We start from the raw sequence: 18,461 nt of genomic DNA on the forward strand, positions 1-18,461 counted from the left end.
TAAATGAGTGATTCAAGGCCAAAGCGGGCTCTGACATCAGGATATTTCTAAAAAGTCATGCTGAATCCATTGTACAACTGGGATTAAGGTCTAGCCTATCCTGCCATCCTCTAATTCTAGCCTCTGTATTCCATCTGCCATCAGACCTTTAATTTAGCCCCTGTACAAACTAGTCTCCACTTGGCATTGCAGTTCTAATATCTGAGGACATCCCTCAGTCTTTTATCTTCTAATCCATAATTAAGAACATGCTAAATACTCTGACCCTCTCCCCCCAAAGAAGTGGTTCTGATGATGTGTCAGGGGCTATTTTGTCTCCTAGGGGACAATTTCCAACGATAGGGGTACATTATTGCTTAAAAAAAGCTGGGAGAAACTGGGAATTGGATATGGGTGCTTGCTCCATGTATGTATCAATGTACAAGACACACCTCCACCACAAAGAATTGTCTAGCTTGAATGCCAACAAAGCCAAAAGATGGGAAACCACCCTAGGGTTTGCTTCACTTTCCTTTGCCAGCTTTCAATCCCCCTGACCCCAATTAAATAATAATTCAAATTCTTTTAAGAATCACCTAGGGCACCTGACCATTTTCAGTATAGGTTTTCCCATCCTTAGAGAAGCAGAGAGACTAGGAAAGTGATCCAGCACTTGCCTAGCATCTGTAAGGCCCTGACTCTGCCCTCCAGCACTGCTAAATAAATAAATAGCATATGTACACACATGCAGAGCCTGTGCTTCTGGGGTTTCACATTAGTGAAGGAAAACACTAAGTGCAGACAACAGAGGTGTTCCTACCACGTGGTTTCCATTGTGGTCTAAATAAATGCTGTTAAAGCATTGAAGTCACTTTGGGACCATAGCAGAGGCTGATAATGAATGTAGGCTGGGCCAGGTGGCACATGTTTGTAATCCTAGCTTTGCGGGAGGTGGTGACTGGGGAGATCAAAGTTAAAGGTCAGCCTCAGAAAAATGCAAGACCTCATCTCAACAAGCCAGGCATGGTGTCACAGTCCTCTCAACCCAGCTGTGAGAGAGATTGTGGGTAGGAAGAGTGTAGACCAAGGTTGGTTTTGAGCAAAGGCAAGGAAAAAGCAAAAAGGCCTAAGGGTGTGGCTTATGTGGCAGAGAGCACTTGCCTAGCAAGCTGAGGCCCTGAGTACAAATCCCAGTACCACTATATTTTTTAAAAGGAAGAATGAATGCTTCCAAATATTGTCCACATTTTTGTTTCATTGTGAAAACCAGCTGACATCAGTAGTCTCTGCCTGTAATTTTAGCTACTTAGGATACTGTGATATGAGGGGGGGAGTTTGAAGCAGAAAAGCAGAAAAGTCTTATCTCCAATTAACCAGCAAAAGCCAGAAGTGGAAATGTGGCTCAAGTGGTAGAGCACCAATCTTGAGCAGAGCCAAGTAAGCACTCTATGTATTCTAATAAAAATTATTAGAATAAATATGATCTCTGTATAATCATAATAATCACTTCGCTATGAAGACAAAAGATTTCTAAACAACTAGTATAATTAGTTATTAGGCAGGTGCTCTTCCACTTGAAATACACATCTATCCCTTTTTTGCTTCTACTTTTAATAAAAAGGATCTCATTTTTGCCTGGGAGACATCTTTAGAACAAATTTTACTTATGCTTCTTTTTTATTTTATGGGTTTTTTTTAAATTGTCAGGGTAATGTATAGAGGGGTTACAGTTACATTTGCCGGGTAGTAGGTGCATTACTTCTCACACATTGATGCTTTAGCTAAGATTACAGGCTTGTCTTCTATATTTGACCTAAATTTGTATGCATCTGATAACATAACCTTAAAATATATAAGCAAATTTTGGCAGTTCCAGATGATAGTTAACAATATCGTGTATTTCTGTAATTTGATGAGTATAGGTAAAAATGATTTTTACACTCCCCCCACATAAACAATGGTAATTATGTACAGATGACATTAATTTGCTTGATTGGGATGATTATTTCACAAGGTATCCACATATCAAACTCTAGCTGGTAGCATTGCTCAAATGGTAGAGTGTCAGTCTAGCAAGTGCAAGGTCCTGAGTTCAAACCCCAGTAAAAAAATCAAGTGGTTAAAAGAAAATCAAGTGGTAGAAAAAAATCAAGTGGTACAACTTACATAGATTTTGTGTCAGTTATATCTCAACGAAGCTGTAGAAGAAATGAAGATGCTAAACAGCAATGACCATAAGCAGGTGGATGCTGTAGAAAAGACTGATTTTTGCAACACGTGGCATGAGGGGATGTTTAGGTGATAAGTCAAGTATTGTCCTTAACAATATAATAGGAATGGGTGGACAATACAACCTGATACTATTTGAGCAAATTCCGTCCACTTTCTTATTTGTCCACAAGGTGATGCTGTTTCCTTTCTAATAACACAAGATAGCTGACCTCATGATCACAATGTACTTCAAAATAAATTACTGCTGTTCCTGTTCCGTAAGTAGTAACTTTTCAGACTGCTGTTAGATTTATCAAAGAAGCATTGCATAGGGTTTTTTTTTTCCAAAAAAGTATAACTTTTGTCAACAAGTTAGCTCAAAAATCGACATTGTCAGAGTAAAGATTTCATTTTAACTTCATAATTTCTATTTTAATAATTGTATTTTTAATGATACCAGCTGCTGTATAAAAACATATTTATGTTGTATGTTCGGTGACCATGAAATCATTTTCCCTGGAGCACTAAAAAATCATCAATCAGCAGACTGGATTTTAAATGATGCCATTTTAAGAAAGCTATTTATATACCAATTTGCAAGTTTTTTTTTAAGACATTTCTAAAATGCACTATGATTGTTCAAAAAAAAAGTAATAGTTCTTTTTATGGTAAGGAAATAAATTGAACTTCTGAGCTGCAGAGTCCCCAAAACAAATCAGCATTCTTTATAAATAGATTTTTACTGCTGGTTCAGAAATTACCTTCTGTGCTTTTTAGATGATGGAAAAACGAAGCCAGCTGCAGTCTGCACTGTACGTGCATCATCTTTTTCTGTATCATTTTCAAAAGGATTATGAGATGTTGGTAGGTCAAGATTCTCTAAGTGGGGAATTCTGAGAAGTGGAAAATGAGAAAATAAAAATAATGCTAGTTATTATGTACGTGCACCCATAAATTGAAGGGAAGTCCTGTAATTGGATGTCCACAGATCAATGACTTTGCCTAAATCATTGATGGTCATGGTATTCAACAGCACAAGGAATATGTAAGGCTAAATGGGAGCTAGAGGTGGTGGCAAGTGGAACGTGAAGAAGACAATGGCCAGTGATAATATCCGGTTAGTGGTCAATGCTAACCAGGGTATGGCTGTGCATTCAGAATGCAGCGCCAATACACGAATCTGACCTTACTGGCCGAATCAGAGACCCCAGTCCAATGGGCAGGATTAAGTAGTGTCTAAAGTCTAAGTAAGACTGAACCCACAGAATTGCACTGCACAGATACTGGCTGGTCAAATTTATTCAGCAAGAATGTTCTTTGTTTACATAAGAGAAAATCACCTGGCAGGAGCAGAGGCAAGTTCTTCAGTTGTGGGCTAGAGGTTCAGCTCAAGTGTAGTCCAGAAGTTTATACTTCAAAGGAAAAGGGAAGAATTAACTTTTAAAGATAGTAGGTGGCTACAAGTTATCTGGATTTCTGGAGGAAAAAAACAACCTAGTCTGCTAGGCTTTTTCGCATATTATCACAAACTTAAATAAGAAGCAATTATTTATCGCAGTTCTAGAGGCTAGGAAGTGAAAGACCAAGATTTTGAATTTGTTAAAACCCAAGCATATTCTGCTAGAGATTTCTTTTCACTGATTATTTTTTTTAAAAAAGAGTACAGTTATATACACAAAACCGTTAATAGTTCAAAGTTGGACAGGGAACCTTTGCTTCTTTGACATTATAAGTAAGAGCATGTGCTTTGAAATTTCACTGAAAACATGTTAACTGGGAATGCTAAAAATTATATGTGAAATGCTAAACATTACATGTATATTGTATTTATATTTGCATTTATATGAAGGAACTGCCTGTTAGTGGAAATTGGCTAAAAGTGGAGATCTGGAAGTGGGTGTGAGGCATAAGTGAGCATTTATTGACGAATTTTAATGTCGTTTGTGACGTTCTGAAAGACTTTCTGCAAGTTCTCTGTCCAGCTGGCTCTTACATATTAGTACAGATCATGAGTTGCTCCTTGTATCTTACTAAAAAAACATTTCTAAGAAAATTTCAGAAAGAAAGATTAAGAGTGTAGGGCATGGTGGTGCAAGCCTGTAATCCCAGCTACTTTGGAGGTGCACATCAGGGAATGGTACTTTGAGGCCAATCCAGTGAAAAGCAGCTCAGGAAACTCCATCTCAACTCCCGCTGGGCACAGATATGTGCCCCAGCACAATGACTTGGGGCCTGTTATCCTCAGTGATTTGGGAAAACACCAACAGGGGGATGGAAACATGGGCTAGCCAGGGCCAAAAGAGAGACCCTATATTGACAATAATCAATACAAAAAAGAACTGAAGGTGTAGACTGTCTGCCTATCAAGAACAAAGTTCTAAATTAATAAAACCCTGAAGTTACTGTCCAGTACAAAACAGAAAGAAAGAGGAAGAAAAGAAAAAAAAAGCACAGAGAAAGACAATGTAAGTTAGTTCTAAACAGGTCTTGGTCCAGTTTGAAAAGGACAGGAATGGTATTGGCAATCATGAGCAAACCCTTCCATGTCCAATGCTCCTTAAAATACCAGTAGAAGGCCATTTATCTGTAGCACACAGGACTGGTAGATTTTGGCAGGGGAGGAAGTGTGGACTGGGACTAGTGAGCCTGGGAGGCCACCGTGATGGGAAGCTTGACTGTCTTTGCATTGGCTTAAGATCACAAAAACCACCTCTATGCTGCCCATACCTATAGGGACTAAAAAGAGCTCTGAAAGAGACAGCACTGAGGCGGAGTGTGGTCTTGCATGGCTTACACTCATCAATACCTTGGCTGGTAGCCACTGGCCAAGAACCATGGGGGCAATTTGCCTAGCTTTCTTGATCCACACCAGAAAACTTGCTTTTGAAGTGGTTTGGAAAGCTCCAAAAGAGATGTGCTTCGTGCTATTACTACAGCTGCCAAAAAGAAAAGGATTCTGCTTTTCATCAGCTGTTTACATTTGCTCTGTGTATTTCTATAGCACCTATTGCTTATAACCCTGCTTGTGCCGGGGCGTAGTTGTGTCACTGCAGCAGGAAAACAGAACAGAATCTCTTGGCTCTTAATTCCAGGCCTGCCGGGGAACAGGTTTGTGGATGTTTGGAAACTTGGATGAAGGCAAGCTGGAGAATCCACAGCAATTCTTTTGACATGAGGCTGGACATTCTTTATAGCTTCCCCAGACACAAGAATTGGCAGGGCTTGAAAAAGAATCACTGGCAGGAAGTTCATTTTCTTTATTGCTGCCTCCCCGGCCATAAAACTAAAAGCTTTTTACCTAAATCATGTTTGCTATCTCATGGGACTAAGGGGTCATTTCCTTCAGAGTTTTCCCAATTGAAGTCAAGTCCCAACGATGCAATAGTTTGAAACAGTCCATTTGAATTTTGAAGCATTTTCTAATTGATGTTTTGTAGTCTTTCTTTCTTTCTGATTTACTGTCATTTTTTACTACCCATTTCTTTCACCAAATCTCAGATACCCGAAAGTTAAATTCTTTCACTGTGAACTCTCACCTTTCATTTAATTAGAATATCCCCAATATCCACTTATTATGCTAGCCTTAATTTTATCACTTCAAAATAAGCTCCCTCCCCTTAATTGAGTTTCTTCTAATCCTGACCTACAGTTTCAAATAGGCAGAACACAGAGACCTCTCCAATGCATTTAAGTGGCTTTTTTTTTTTTTGCCAGTCCTGGGGCTTAAGCTCAGGGCCTGAGCACTGTCCTTGGACTTTCTCAAGGCTAGAAATCTACCACTTGAGCCACAGCATCACTTCTGGCTTTTTTCTATGTATGTGGTACTGAGGACTTGAACCTGGGTCTTTGTGCATGCTAGGCAAGCACTCTACCAGTAGGCCAAACTCCTGGATCTGCATTTAAATGTTTGGCATGACAAAATATTTTGAGGTGCTAATAAAGATGACTTAGGAATATTTTTGCATTTAAGTTAAAGAGAATGTAACAACTGACATTTTACCTAATTCTTTCTATAACTATCATAGAATAATAAGTCTGGATCCCTGTGCTCTGAAGTGGACAGAGCTAGCTCTCTTTGTGACCTCAAACAAATGGCTTTCTCTTTTTGGCTTTCCTTCCTCATAGTAAAATAAGGATAACCTTGCTCCGTTTTATTCATGAGGGTGACTGTCTTAGCTTATCTGCAACAAAGTGTATTGAAAAGACTAAAGCTCTATTGCACTATTAGGTGCAAAATTTTCTCTCTAATCCTGGAACCATAGGGGAAGTATTCCTATTGTAGTAAAAAGGAACTCATTTAACATGGGCTTTTGGTGTCTGCTTTTCTGGGCTCTCCTCTTCAACAATTCTCTCCATTGCTTTTCCATTTTTCATTTGCATCACTCATTTCTAGCTCTTTCTTGATACTTTCTCTCAGCATTTAAACATCAGTCTTGCATTTAAAACTGTTAGCTTCTGTCTAGGAGAGAACCTTCCCTTCACAGCATGCCTATTTCCAAGTCATTCCTCTTTGTCCTTTGTGACCAAATTTTCCTCAAGAGTTTTCTACACTTATTTTCTCCTTATTTTCATTTTCTCTTTGATCTTTATTCAGGGAAACTTGGCTTTCACTTTTCTAAGACCATTAAACTACTTCTTTGAAGGTTTCTGTGTTAGTGTGTTAGTGCTGCTGTAACACATCGAGTGATTTATTTTCTCTTATTTCCAGAGGCTAGACGGTCAAGATTAATGGGCTGGAGATGTTTATACATTAGTGGAATTTAGAACTAAAATGATGGTTATGATATAATAATAATACATGAATGTAAGAGGAGATCTGTCTGGAAGGAGGATCAGTGGGAGGGAAGATGGGAAAAAGGAAAGGATACTGAGGAGTGAAGACTGAAGAACATTATGCATGTGTCTATGAAGATAGCACAATGAATCCCTCCAAAGGCAGGGGAAAGGAGGAAACTTGTTTGATAGACACTCTCTGCATCTATGGAATTATCACAGTGGGACTCTCTAATATTAATAATGTATACTAATTCAAATGAAAACAAATAAAAAATGGTTCAAGGGTTGGAAGGTTTTGGGGTTTTTTTGGAGGCCTTTGTGGCTCACAGATGACCAGTTTCATGCTGTGCTGGCACAGAGTTAGTTGTCTTAGTCTCTGTGTTCTGTGTTCTAATCTTCTTTTCTTTTTTTCTTTCTCTCTCTCTCTCTCTCTCTTTCTTTCTTTCTTTCTTTTTCTTTCTCCCTTCCTTCCTTCCTTCCTTCCTTTTTTGTTTTAACAATTATGACACATTAGTTGTAAAGGTGGGGAGTGAATGTGACATTTGCACACATGTATACAACATACGTACCTCCCTTTCCCCATCAATCTCTTTTGCTTCTCATCTCACTTAAGAAAAATGCAACAGACTTCATTGTTATTTTGCATATACACCACTTCAACATATTTATCTTCATTCATCCCTTTTGTTATCCTTCCTCCCTTCTGCTAGACCCCCCCCCACATCAAAACATGTTTAATTTTACTGTCATTTTGAATCTCCTTCTCTTATATTGGATTAGGATTCAACACCATGGTTTCATTTTTAACCTTAATTACCTCTTTAAAACCCCCACCTCCAAGGATAGTTATGTTCTGAGGTAGTGGGAGTCATATGAATTGAGAGAGAGGGTGTCACAAAATTTAGCCCAATTGTCACTGGTTGTTTTTCTAGTTCTAAGACCAATGGGAAGGGATCTCTGGACCAGTTGGTTGAGAAAGCTTCTTCCTCTGGCTTAAAATTCTGAATTTTGGGAGTAGAGTTGTAAGTGCTTTGACTCTAGTAGCTGATTTATTTCCTTTCTCTCAGCCATGCTGTTTACTTGCTTTTCTTATGGCTCTTTTCTTTGTTAAATTATCTAAATTTGAAATTCCTCAGTCAAAGGGACATCAATTTGACATACCCTGAGTTTTGTTTTCTTTTCACTGTACATGGACTCTACACAACATTTTTATTTTATTATTATTTCTTCCAGTCCTGGTTTGAACTCAGGGCCTGAGCACTGTCCTTGGGCTTTCTCAAGGCTAGAGCTCTACCACTAGAGCCACAGAACCACTTCTGGCTTTTTTCTATGTATGTGGTACTGAGGAATTGAAGCCAGGTCTTCGTACATGCTAGGCTAAACTCCTGGCCCTCTACACAAAATTTCAATAACTCTAATTTCTGTAAATACTTATTATATCTCTTAAATTCTGTTATTCTGCCTTTCATTTATTTCCCAGAGAAAACCATTTCTGTCATCTTCATCACTGAATTCATCTGTTCTACATATATGAACTTTTTCCCCAACTTTGTGTCCTTCTAATGCATCTTTTTCGTATTTTGTTCTGTTATTCATGTATGCGTATAAGCAGCATATACTGATTTTTTTCTATTAAGCTCCAGAACTTTGTGTACACTTGTCATGTTAAAATATTCATAAACATTCCTAAAATTAGAATTGGACACTCGAGTTGTATCCCCAAATATATGCATCTTCCTAAATCAATTAAATTTAGTTCCTTTTCCAGCCATCCTGTATCACATAAAAATCATTTTAACTTGCCAGGCTCTGGTGGCTTACAAGGATGAGATCTGAAGATCAATGTTTGAAGCCAGTCCAGGCAGGAAAACTGTAAGGCTCTTATTTCTAATGAACTAACAAAAAAGCCAGAAGTAGAGCTGTGGCTCAAATGGTAGAGCACTAGCCTTGAGAAAAAAAAGCTCAGGGACAGTGCAGGCCATAAGTTCAAGCCCAGGATTATCATGCACAAAACATCATTTTCACTTAGCTACTTGTTTCTGACAGACATGAGGAATAATCCTTGATGCTTATTTTTCATTTATCACTCCCTTACCATCAAATTGCCACTGAATTCTGTTATTCCTTTTTCTTTTTTTTTGCCAGTCTTTTGACTTGAACTCAGGACCAGAGCACTGTCCTTGAGCTTTTTCAAGGTTAGTGCGCTACGACTTGAGCCACTACACCACTTCTGGCTTTTTCTGTGTATGTGTTACCAATAGAACCCAGGGCCTTGTGCATGCTAGGCAAGCACTCTACCACTAGACCATGCCCGTGACCCCCAAATCTAGTTATTCTATCTTAAATTTACTTCCTAAAGAAATCCACTCCCGTCACCACTTCCACCATTAACTTCATCTGCTCTACACGCATGAACCCTTTTTCCAATCCCTGTGTCCAGAAATACATTATTTAGGGTTTTTTTTGGATAGTGGAGCTTGTACTCAGGACCTGGGCACTGTTCCCGAAACTTTTTCTCTCAAGGCTAGTACTCTACCACTTTGAGCCACAGCACCACTTCCAGTTTTCTGGCAGTGAGATGAGAGTCCCATGAACTTTTCTTCCTATGTTGGATTTGAACCATGATCCTCAGATCTTAACTGGCTGAGTAGCTAGGAGTATAGGCATGAGCCACCGGTACCCAGCTTTTTATTCCCCCCCGCTGCTGTTTTGTACCAGTATTGGGGCTTGAACTCAGGATCTCATTCCCATAGTTTTTTCTACTCAAGATTGGATGCTATCTACCACTCGAACCACAACTCCTTTTAAAGATTCCACTAGACTGTGTCTCTTCTGTTGAAGGATCTTTCATGGTTTCCCACGGGGGTGGCTAATCTTGGTAGTCAAGGGATTGAGAGAAGCTTGGGATATTTGTTAAAGCACAATTTTAAACATGTCTTGAGGGCATGTCTAGAGATGGCTGGCATTTAAGATAGTAACTGATGTGGAAAGAACCACCTCGGGTATGGGGAGCACCATCTAATAGGCTGGGGAATAAAAACAGGAAAAGAACAAAGGTATTTTTTTGGTTGTTATTTTTTTTTGCGCAAGTATGTCTATTGTCTGTGGACATCAGCTTCTCCAGCTTTTCAACATAGACTCACATCAATGACTCTTCAAGCTTTTGGGCTTCTAGCTACAGACTGGAGCTGAACCATCAGTCTCTCATTTAGGCTTCCAGCTTCTTGGACCAAGCATCTATTAGGTTCTCTGACTCTCCAGCCTGCAGAGAGCCATTGTGGAACTGCCCAACCCCAAAACAAGTGAGGCAATTTGGTAAAATCCCTTTTTTTATATTGTAAATGATAAATGTTACATATACATAAATGCACATATACATTTATATAATATGAGTTTATAAACGGTATACATTTTATAAATCTATTTAAATATAGTTATATAAATTATATATGTATATATCCTATTGGTTTTGTTCTCCATAGAGAGCCTTTATATGCCCACCCATGAGATAACTCTCATAGAATGCAGGTTCTAAGAATGCAAGCAGTAGGCTGAGGTACTTATTTCTGTTTCTGCAGCAAAGCATGCCTTTTACTTGGCACTCACCACTAGCCTACCTCTTGTCAGCCTTTTCAGCCTCACCTCTCACTCTCTGTACTCATCTGTCCCTCGTATGTTGACTTTGCTCAGTTCTCTGACTTGCATAGTTCATATCCATTTCCATCTTTTGTTTGATGTAGCATCTACTAAGATCCAAGGATAGCTGCATGGGTGTCTATGGGAAATTTGAGAACTGAGGTCCCACTTCATAGGTCATAAATCAAGGTCTGTTTTTCAATAAGGAACATAGGTGATTTATGCATATGTTAATGCTTAGTATGTTTCCTATAGATTAGCCTAGTGGTGTGTGTGTGTGTGTGTGTGTGTGTGTGTGTGTGTGTGTGTGTGTGTGTTGGTACTTGGTTTGAATTCAGGGTCTGGTTACCAGGCTGGCACTCTACCACGTAGTCATACTTCTAGACATTTTGTACTGGTTATTTTTATAGATAGGGTCTCTCAAACTTTTCTGCTCAAGTTGGCCTCAAACCACCATATTTCCATGCTCAGCTTTTTGGACAGGTAGAATTACAGGCCTGAACTATTATTACTCAACTAGGATTCTTCTTCTTTCCCTGTCAGTACTAACACTTGAACTCAGGGCTTCACTTTCTACATTGGCTCTTCCACTCATGGCTGGAGTTCTACTAGTGGAGGCCTGTCTCCAGTTCCAGCTTTTTGCTGGTTAATTGCAGGTAGAAGTTACTTGGACCTATCTTCTTGGGCTCACATTTAACCTTGGTTCTCAGATCTCAGTCTCCTGAGTAGCTAGGACTATAGACATGAACCATAGGTACTTGGCTTGGTGTTCTTTACAGAAGTCTTTACAACTGGCCAATTTTATTAAATTGTTTAATGAGATTGCTCATAGTATCTAATCTATGCCATTCAGAAAGGAAAGAGCAAGAAGCCCAAACAAGAAAGTTAAACTATGTATTTTAGAGTTTTACCTGAGGTTGTCACTATTGGAAGTTTGACTTGGTACATGTGAAGTATGCAAATAAGTTGATATGAGCAAATTGACAACTGCAAGAAGTTTTATTTGTTTGGGAACTATTTTTTAGTTTCCTCAGAAAATCACTCTATAGAGTAGTTTTCTTTTACCACATTATGACACTATAGGATAAAAACACAGCAGTGAGACGCAAGTGGTTTGAATTTTCCATTATTCTATTGATCTATGGCTATGGGGTACGTTGTAGAATACACAGATAGAATACCTATTCCTTAATAGGGTTTGATTTATGCTTTTTTTTTTTACAAGTCCATTGTTCAGTGTTTTGTTGAAAGATTTTTAAACATCACATAGTTGAATGACTGGTTCTTTCAGAAGCCCAATAATTAAAATTTTGCAAACATCTAGCATTTTACAAGGACATACGAAGAGTGTTAAACTGATGAACTGTTGTTTATAACCATGAGATGAAAGAAAACACACTAATTAAAAATAAACACTTCTTAAACTTGTCTCTGAAAACATTTCTGAAGTGTCATACATTTATTCTTTGCTTATAAACTCTCTTGTAGCCTGTTCTGCCAGGAATCTCAGGGTTTTATGGATACCAAAGTATTCTGTTAATTTAACTGGAAAATTGGTTTGGGTTATGCAACAAACTGAAAGTGTTGGCAGGAATGTAATTTTAAAGTATAATCCCACACATTCCTTGAGTATTACAGCTGCTCCTTGTTTGTTTAATAATAGAGTTGATGAGTAGTTAATTTGAGTGGAAAGCTGGTTGCAGGTGTAGTGCTATTTAGACATAATAGAGGACACATTTGACATCTGTTGCAAGATACAGAGGTAAAACAAAACAGAAGTTGGAAATCAGCCCTATTTCAAATCTACATAGTTTAGAACTTCATATAGTTTCCCTAGGAGGAGGTTGAATATAAATCCAGGGAAATAAGAGAGGGACCAACATTTTTTTTTTGATTGCCATCTAAGGGACATAGATTCAGTCATCATAAAAACTTGTCAGTAGGTTTTACTTGTTCAATTCTACCCAGATTTAAAGATCTTACCACTGGTTACCTCTTAGAATTACTGGAATAGTATTCAGGCTACATTGCATATCTATCATGCTGGTTTCTATATAAAAAAGTCCCAAGTGCTGGCAGGGTGTGAAGAAATTGTAACCCTGCATATTGCTGGTGGGAATCTAAGATGGTGCGGCGGTTGTGGGGTATAGTAACAGTTGACCCAAAAGTTAAACAGAATTATCATAGGATTCAACAATCCCATCCATTGATCTGTCAATACCTATATTCATAGCTATAATTATTATATTCAAATGATTTGAAAGCAAAGATTCAGAAACTTGCACACCTGTGCCATAGTATCATCATAGAGACATTATTCCCCTGGTGGAAAACAACAGATCAGTCTATGGATGGATATAAGGATAAACAAAATGCAGAATTGATTATGGGAGCTATTTTTCATATTTTGCTTCCTTTTATACAAAGTTGTGTTGGGTTGGGTGTTAGTGGTTCACGCATAGGAAGCTGAGATCTGAGGATCATGGTTTAAAGATAGCATCAGCAGACAAGTCCACTAGACTCTTATGTCTATTAACCAAGATAAAGATGGAAGTGGAGCTGTAGTTTAAGTGACAGAGCTCCATCCTTAAGTGAAGTATGGGGCCCTGAAATCAAACCTTAGTACTGAGATACACATACAAAAAGTCCTATTGTACTGAACAATCTCTCAGCTCTCTTAAAATCAAGATTGTATCTTTGCATGTCAGAGTTGATTTTTCTCTCTCATTGCCTATTTTTTTTGCCAGTCCTGGGGCTTGAACTCAGGGCCTGGGTATTGTCCTTGGATACTTTTTGCTCAAGGCTAGTGGTCTGCCACTTGAGCCACAGTGCCACTTCCAGTTTTTTTTTTTTTGTCTACGTAGTACTAAGGAATCAAACTCAGATTTGTGTATGCGAGGTTAACACTCTATCACTAGGCTATGCTCCTGGCCCACATTACCTTTTAAGTGTAGCCTTTTTTTTTTTTGGCTTGGCCAAACCATCCTTCTTCTTTCCTATCTACTTACTTATTTTTCTGCTCTACTCATCCAATACATAATTTAGTTCTTTTTAACTCAACTTCAAGATTCTACTGCTTATTTCCATTATATTTTTCTTCGGTGCTAGGGATCAAACACAGTGCCTCACACATGCTAGACAAGCACCTTACTCTGAAATACATTGTAGTGTTGACAAGGATCCTGATATTTTATTTTTATGGATAAAGAAAACAGACAAGACTGAAAAATAAAATGTATCTTTTTATTTGGTGGCAAAATTCTAATATGGAGCTAAAAGTGTTTCTCAGTTACGTTTTTATCACCAGGTGATAAAGACAAATAAATTCTAGAATTTCATATAGCTATAGATATAGTTATCTCCTCACTGATTTTTATTTTTCTGATTTGTACGTGTGTGTGTGTGTGTGTGTGTGTGTGTGTGAGAGAGAGAGAGAGAGAGAGAGAGAGAGAGAGACAGAGAGAGAGAGAGAGAGAGAGAGAGAGAGAGACTAATTGACACTCAAAACTGTTGGGCCTAGATGGAAAATAATGCAAAATTGGTAAATCTTGAGAGGAGTGCTCATCTGGAAATGATAATTGAAGCTGATGTAGCTGCCAAATCTATGGTAGCTTGAAGTGGACCATAGTTGTAATATTTACATCATGGAAATCAGTACATTCTACAAATTCAGGCTTTTAATCATTTGCCATTAAACCAATTTTAATCTTGCAAATGTTCAGAATTTTCTTTTGTGCGTGGATGTAGACCTACCAATAAAACAAATATGTTAAATATATAATATGCCAGAAGTTTATCAGTGATACAGGAAAAATGTAAGAATGGAAGAGGGATAAGGCTGAGGTCGAGTAGGTACAAAGTCAAATCAGATGGCCAAGAACAGTAGGTAAAATGATGCCCCAGCATGTTCATTTCCGTGTTTGTTAAACTTAGGGCCAGGATGCTCTCCTTGAGCTTGTTCACTCAAGGCTAGTATTGAGCCTCAGACTAGTTTTCTGGTGGTTAATTGGAGATAAGAATTGCCTGGGCTTTCCTGCTCTATCTACCTGCAGAGCTGGTTCTTTGAGTGTTTGCTCAAACCTTATTTCTGCAGGGAGACCTTCTGAATTGGTTTCCCATCACAAATACCATAAATACAATAGGTTAGAAGAACACACACACCCCTGGGGAGGAGAATCGATTTCCTTACCTCTTCCAGCTTTGAGAAGTTGCCCATATTCCTTGACTTCTGGCTCCCTTCTAATCAGCAGTAGTTTCACTGTGAACTCTGTATAGTTCTTGCCTCTTCCTTTTTAGGGAGGAAAGGAGTGCGGCTGACACTTTCTTCTACATGAGTACATTGTGACTACCTTGGATTCATCTTCTCCCCATCTCATGACTTTTTTTTTTTGGCCAGTAATAAGTCTTGAACTCAAGGCCTGGGCACTGAGCTTCTTTTGCTCAGGCTAGCACTCTACACTTGGGCCACAGTGCCATTTCTATTGTTCTTTTTCTGTTTATGTGGTATTGAAGAATCAAATCCAGGGCTTCATGCATGCAAGGCAAGCCCTCTACCATAAGCTACATCCCCAGTCCCACATCTCATGATTCTTAATTTAAACATGTCTGTGCATATGGAGAGGAACATGTTGGTGGGTCATTATTTTAACCTTCTGTTCTTGACTGTCTTATTTAACTTTGTACCTAGGCACCCTCAGCGATCTCTGAGCCTCTTTCATTTTTATTTATTTATTGTTTTGCCAGTCCTGGGCTTGAGCTCAGGTCCTGAGCACTGTCCTTGGACTTTCTCAAGGCTAGAGCTCTACCACTTGAGCTTCAGCACCACTTCCAGCTTTTTCCTATGCATGTGGTACTGAGGAATCGAACCTGGGTCTTCGTGCATGCTAGGCAAGAACTCTACCACTAGGCCAAACTCCCAGCCCCTCTTTCATTTTTATATTCTTCCTGTGCTCCTTATCAACTTCTGGCACATTATATATTTAGCAATTTTGTTTTGTTGATAGGTCTACCCCAACTGAAATGTAATCAGGAGGGTAAACACTTTTATGTTGTACCATTGCCATTGTCATTTAGAACAATGCTTAGCATCCGAGCTGTCGCAACGTGTTCGCCTCCTCCGCTGCCACAAGCTCCTTCTGGTCTCTTCCCGGCCCTTTCCAGGCCAAACCTCAGGCACTGCTGCCTCCCCTGGAGCCCCGCCATGCCTCTGTCCTCTGGTACGGTAAAATGGAGAAAGGAGAAATCTGAAGGTGTAGAATTGAATATTGATGAACCGCCAATGGTGGTCAAGGTTCAGCTTTTTGCACTGACTGGAGTCCAGCCGGCCAAACAGAAAGTTATGGTGAAAGGAGGAGGAGCATTGAAGAACGGTGATTGGGGAAACATCAGAATTAAAACTGGCATGACTGTACTAATGATGTGGCCAGCAGATGCTCTTCCAGAAGAGCCTTCAGCTAAAACTGTCTTCGTAGAAGATACGATTGAAGAACAGCTAGCATTGGCTATGGATTTACCATGTGGATCGACAACCTTGGTGACACTTGTTACAGGAATGCAAAGATGCCCTTAAAAGGTATGCAGGTGCCTTGAGAGCTTCTGGGGAAATGGTTTCAGCACAGTATATCACTGCAGCCCTTAGAGATTAGTTTGGTTCCATGGATACAAGTTCTAGTATTCCACCTATTATTCTACCAAGTTTTTGCACACGGCTTTCCCACAGTCTGCAGAAAAGGGTGAGCAAGGACAGAATCTTCAGCAGGATGCTAATGAATGTTAGATACAACTGCTGCTGAGATGATTCTGTTAAAGAGACAGATTCTTCATCTGCCTCAGCAATGCTGCCTTCTAAAAAGAAAAGCTTAAACGATCAGTTCTTTGGTCTTGAGTTTGAAACTACCATGAAATGTACAGAGTCTGAAGAAGAGGTCACCAAAGGGAAGGGAAACCAGCTTCAGCTTAGCTGTTTTATTAATCAGGAAGTCAAGTTTCTTTTTTGTAGAACTTAAATTACAACTTCAGGAAGAAATTACCAGTCTCCAACATTGCAGAGAAATGCTTTGTACATCGAATCTTCAAAGATCAGCCGACTACCTGCTTATTTAACTATTCAGATGGTTTGATTTTTTTTTATAAAGAGAAAGAATCTGTGAAAGCCAAAGTTTGTAAGGATCTTAAATTTCCTCTCCTGTTGGATGTTTATGAACTATGTACTCCAGAACTGCCAGAGAAAATGATCTCTTTTTGATCAAAATTCAAGGATCTCAAAGATAAAAAAAAGTGAACCAGCAGCCAAATGAATACGACAAGAAAGATAGTCCACAGAAAGAAGTTAAATATGAGCCCTTTTCATTTGCTGGTGATTTTGGCTCCAATAATTGTGGCTGTTATGACTTATAAGTCGTGCTGACCCATGAGGGAAGGTCTAGTTCATCAGGTCATTATGTATCATGGGTGAAAAGTAAACAAGATGAATGAATCAAGTTTGATGATGACAAGGTCAGCTCCGTAATACCAGAAGACATCCTGTGGCTATCTGGTGGTGAGACCGGCACATTGCTTATGTTCTACTCTATGGACCTCTCAGAGTTGAAGTAATGAAAGATGAAAGTAAACAGTAATCTTCAATTTAGCTATTTATGCTTAGATGTGAGATAATGTTATTTGTTGATCATTTCTATAAGCCAGCACTTTAAAGGAAGACATTTAGGTGGTTTTGTTTCCCTCATGTTGAACAAGAGAGCCGTATCAGACCACTTGTGTATCAATCTGAAAATGACAGAATATTGACTTTGTATAAGCTGCTCTGGGTAAAAGTGACTGGATGACAATCTTTAAAAACTTATTTCTTACAGTAATTCTTTCAACCATTACATTCTATGATCCTTTTTATCCTTGTTCAGCCCAAGACTCAGTAGTGGTGTTTATTGCACACTTATTACCTATTACATTTGTTCTTGCATGGTTCACTTTACCATTCGGTAAGTAGCTGCCCATTCTTTGCCTTATGTAACAAAAAAAATATCCAAGTTGATGGAAAAGGAAGTGTTGCTTTCATTGTGTAACTCAGTGCTGCTTGTCCACATCCGAACATGGGTGCAAGCAAGTCTTTGTCCAGCCTGACAATTGCTGGCTTTTCATGACTTAAAATAAATTGTGATCAATATGATTATATTTGATTATACATTTATTATTGTGTCCCTCTGATGTACTATGGTTTGTACATTTAACTTTGCAATCATTTTGTAGTAATCAGCTTTAAAAATGTTGAGCTCTACTATTTACCATAGCAAAGATATGGAACCAACCTAGATGCCCCTCAGTTGCTGAGTGGATCAACAAGGTGTGGTATGTATACACAATGGAATTCTATGCTGTTGTCAGAAAGAATGACATCGCCCATTTGTATGGAAATGGAAAGACTTAGAAAAAAATCATATTAAGTGAAGTAAGCCAGACTCAGTAGGCTCAATGGTTTCCCTCATTTGTCATAATCTGTAGAAATCTTGGGCTCTCCTAGTAGAGATTTACAATAGAGCAAAACCTAGATACATAAGGCCATATAGGATGACGCTAAGTGAAAGGACCTCCAGGATATGGAAACAAAAGCCATATAATGAGTGATTGTTGTCCTTAATGTACTGTTATCTCTCATCTCTTTTGCTGTCCCTTGGTTATCTCATATGGTTACATTATTATACCTTGTTATCTGATATATTGTATGTATGTTTATTTGGTTATTTGAAATAGGATAGGGAAGGGGGGAAAACAAGATGAGGGGTGGGGGTGGGGGAAGGGAAATGGGGACCAAGACATGAGAAAGGGTATCAATGTTTGTGAAGTAATGCACCATCTGGTGAATA

General features: G+C 38.8%; 1 pseudogene; it reads left to right on the forward strand.

Annotated features, from left to right (window-relative positions):
• The first annotated feature begins 15,802 nt into the window (after positions 1–15,802).
• LOC150049229 (ubiquitin carboxyl-terminal hydrolase 14 pseudogene) lies at positions 15,803–17,219 on the forward strand (annotated as a pseudogene).
• Positions 17,220–18,461: the final 1,242 nt, after the last annotated feature.

The sequence above is a fragment of the Megascapheus bottae genome, chromosome 20, assembly GCF_031878675.1.
Source record: "Megascapheus bottae isolate mThoBot1 chromosome 20, mThoBot2.hap1, whole genome shotgun sequence".
Taxonomy (NCBI): domain Eukaryota; kingdom Metazoa; phylum Chordata; class Mammalia; order Rodentia; family Geomyidae; genus Megascapheus; species Megascapheus bottae.